Source organism: Lepeophtheirus salmonis, chromosome 5 (genome assembly GCF_016086655.4).
Source record: "Lepeophtheirus salmonis chromosome 5, UVic_Lsal_1.4, whole genome shotgun sequence".
NCBI classification, from domain to species: domain Eukaryota; kingdom Metazoa; phylum Arthropoda; class Copepoda; order Siphonostomatoida; family Caligidae; genus Lepeophtheirus; species Lepeophtheirus salmonis.
Genome location: NC_052135.2, coordinates 54,182,831 through 54,187,087, shown reverse-complemented (window position 1 = coordinate 54,187,087; position 4,257 = coordinate 54,182,831). Strand labels below are relative to the sequence as shown.

General features: G+C 30.5%; 1 non-coding gene across 1 annotated transcript; it reads right to left on the bottom strand.

The window, feature by feature from the left end:
• Positions 1–3,903: 3,903 nt before the first annotated feature.
• On the bottom strand, positions 3,904–3,974 carry TRNAG-CCC (transfer RNA glycine (anticodon CCC)). The gene has a single exon. It is a non-coding gene; the product is annotated as a tRNA-Gly (tRNA).
• Between the last annotated feature and the right edge of the window lie 283 nt (positions 3,975–4,257).

Sequence of the window (4,257 nt, the reverse complement as noted above, 5' to 3'; positions counted from 1 at the left end):
TATTTTTTCTGAACAACTATTTCAATGTTGAAGGTTCTCTTCTTTATAGAAGTAATATATATTTTATTCCTCCAAAATCATATAACTGCAGCTGTACAATAAGTTGAGCATCCTAACTTATACTCCCATTCAACGAAATGCACATCTCTAGTTATGTTATCTATAGAAGTGTATAAAATATGTCCTAGAACGTGTGCAAGATTTCTTTCTAGTTGGCAATTTGAAGAGTGTTTTTTAGTTTCTACATAATTTCACAACATTCTTATGTTCTTGAATACAGAACATCAAATTATGAGTTGATAATTTAATCCATGTTCTCATGGAAGGCAGAAAGTAACAATGCAGGCTTGCTCGAGAGTTATAAGTAGAATTAAAAATCGACATCAAATAACTCCTGCTGGATAACTTGTGCATCAGTTCATGAAAGACAGGAAGTAACAATGAAGTTTGTATCGAGAGTTATAAGTATTAGTCCTTATTGGTCACAGAATAGAATTAATGATTGATTGGAAGTGTTACTTGTGTTTATTTCCTTCGCCACATAGGGGATCTAAAGAAATATTATGACAGCTAAGCTACTCTCCTTGAAGTATTTTTCAAAATTGTTAGGCTTACCATATTGATTTTGGTTTCTTTTTTTAATAAGCCCAAAATGCTACCGATTAGCACCATTCCTTATCTTCTTTATAAGTATAAAGCGCATGCCCACAACAAAAGATTTGTTGTGAAGTTATAATTGTAAATCCTTGTTTGACTCAAAGTAGAATCGTGGATCGATAAATTATTGTATGTGTCCTTGTTTATTTACTTACCCCCCTTCTCTTGTCACAGCTCCTTCAAGAGATGGAATGAAACGCTTTGACAGCTATACTGTTCTTCTCTAAAACATTCATCAAATTGTTACTGTTACCATATGATTTGGGTTTCTTTTTTTTGCTATCCATAAAATGATAACGATTTCCATCACTAATTATCTCAATTCCACCTGAAATGACTGTTTCATGTATGAGGGTGGTCTGAAAAGTTTCCAGCCTCAACGTACAGATGACAGCAGTCGTAAATAAAAGCCAGTCTCATCTGTCTAGCGTCTCTTGACAGTTACTCAGCAATGTTTCGGTCATGTTGGATCCGAAGTTGTTATGTAACAGTCGTTTGAGTGAGTTAATGTGCATTTTTTTGTGGAAAGAGATCTGAATGTTTCATTTTATTTATCAACATAGTCGTTTCCTTGTAACTCTACACTCTTCTCCAAGCGAAGTCATTTCGTGACGGGTTATAGAAATGGGAGCATCAATAGATGTGACTAGCTTTTATTTATATAATAAACTTTTCAAACACTCCTCGTATGGAATAAAAACATTTTTTAATCTCCAAAATGTGATGCATTTCAATTTATAAATATATTCAATGAACAATTTACATCTGCCTGTAGTTCTTACTAATGATCTACTAAAAAATTCTGTTTTATGGGGTGAACCTCCTAAATTGCAAATAAACATAGAGGGATATTTAAGTGCACTTCTTCGTTTGAACACCCATAAACATGTTTAACTTCGTATATTAAAATATAAATAAATAAAAGCCACTAATAATTTTATATCTTAAAAGAGTGTCTATAAAAAGTAATCAAATAATTTGTAGTTGAATTCACCATATATGTAAAAGTTAATTTTTATGACATACAAAACTCTCACCGCAATAGGTAAAGTTGTAAAAAATATTATCTAAAACAAGTGTGATACTTTTATTGTTGCAAAGACAAATGAGGAGACCAAACGAATGCAATACTAACACTATTCACAGCATTTTCGCCCCCTGGTAAAACACCACGTTTATATACTTAATGAAGACATAGATCATGTCTCCAAATTTTCAATTTCAGTAGATATGGCCTTGAATGCCTTTTTTTTCAAGATCACGTTTTAAGTGTATAATTTCGAGTCAGAACCATATTCCGAAATGAAGTTACCATATCGAAGACAATTAAAGTTAATCAGAATTGATAAAAAACATTGCAGCATTTCAAAATAAATTATTTATAAAGGTATCTTGAATACAGTTCCTACCAAATGTTATACAGGATAACTTAATAAATAATTGATCTTTAGAAAATATGTTTTTGGAAAAGAACAGCTTAGATATCATGACGTATCGTGAGATTAACTGCAAACAGCTATGAAATGAGATAAATAAACACAAATCCCATGCGGTATATTTCGAACGACATATACAGGAGTTACTCCCATGTAGATCCTCGATTCTACTCTGATTCAAACAAGGACTCACACATATAACTCGCTACTCTTTGTCTTCCATTCGCAAATGATAACTTGTTAAAATATTCTCTCTGCAAGAATAAAATAATGATGAAAGCATCTTTTTTTGTAGTTGTATTCTGAAGAGTGTTTTATATTTTCCAAATCTATTATAATTTTTCTTTCATTATTGAGGAGAGAACAAACATCTAAATATAACGTAATCATTAGTGCGTCTGCTCATGAATGACAAAGAGCAACATTGAGGAGTTAGAAGTGTAGGTCCCTATTGGACTCAAAGAAACATCGAAGATCGTAAGTAAATCCTGCATATGCCCTTCCTTGATACCGAGTGGGATTTTTTCCCTTTTCCTTCCTCTCATAACTGTTTACAGCTAATCTAATGTAACATCATGTGTAGGGATATGAAAATTGTGGAAATTCTCGTGAGTATGCATATTTTAAGAAAGTATAATTTGGTAACCTGCAAGATATTAATATTTTTATTAAACATGTGTCCTTATTTTGAAAATCCAAACGCATTAGTGATCTCTGTTAGCAGATAAGTTGTCTATCAAAGTTGTCAAAATATTTTTAATTTAACCTCATGAGGTTCTAGACATTTACATTTATATTCATGACAACCAAGCTGTTCTTTTACCAAACATTCTTCAAATTTCAGGGTTACCATGTCCTTTTTCGGGTTTATTTTTTATACGTACAAAAATGCTTATGATTTACTACGTTATTCATAGGATTATAAATTTTAACCAATAAACGAAATTAACTTGGTAACCCTGACAATTTGAAGAATGTTTGAGAAGAGGGCATCTTTGTTGTCGTGACGTTTCATTATATTAGATTTGAGATGAAGGAAATAAAGTCAAGTCCTACCTATCTATCAAGGAAAAAGATGGAGAAGAATTACTCCGTTTTTGATCCTCAATTCTACCATGAGGCCAACAAGGACTTACACTCATGGCTCCTCTGCGTTATTTAGATTCTGCGTTTTTCATTAGCATTGACACTAATGGTTACAATTTATAATTAGATGTTCTCCCCTTAAGAGTGAAAGAATAAGGATAATCGCACACTAAAAATTAATAGGATTTACAACCCTATCTATCCATCAGCCATATAAGTAATTAAAACTAGTTAATTATGTAGCTATTCGCATTATCTGTATAATTGAGTTATTTTAGAAGATATATTTTGCAATAATTACATAATGACACGATAGTATTTTTATAGGGCACGCCTTTTATGTTTAATTTTTAAAACATTTTTTTTTATTTACAACGAAAAAAGTCAGTCATTGAAGTAACAACTAAATTTTCTAGTAATAAAAGCTATTCTATAAGAATAGAATAGCCCTGTTCCATATTTAAATGTCAAATAGTTTTTCCCTAGAAAAAGTATCTTACATATATTTACAATGACATGAAACTCATAAACCAAGAGTGTCGTAAATTTTTTTTTTTTTAAGGTAAGACACAAAAATATACATATAAAATAAAACAGTATGTTTATATATGTACAATCAATTATAAATCTATTAAAATAATGTTTTAATTCATAATATGAAGTATAACTTTATTTCTAATATTTAACATTATATCAAGATAAAAAATAAAATAAAAAATATTTGTGCGCCGTCCGGGAATCGAACCCGGGACGTAAGAATGGGAATCTTACATGATACCACTACACCAACGGCGCGATGAGAAATGAGGACAAAATTAACATTAATTGTTTCGTTTTTTTATTTCACTTAACTTTTTTCTTTTTTTCTTTTTTCTTTTATTAATATTTTATTTATCTCTTTGCCAAATTCTTTATGAACTAATAAAAACGCTCTATACTATTACAAGCATAAATAATGAAGAACTTACTGTACATTTTCTGCTGAATTATGTGGATCAAACTTAAACATAACATTATAGTCAGTTAACAAATCGGGGGAAAACATAAAAAAACGATCTTTTTTTTTTTGAAAAAAAAG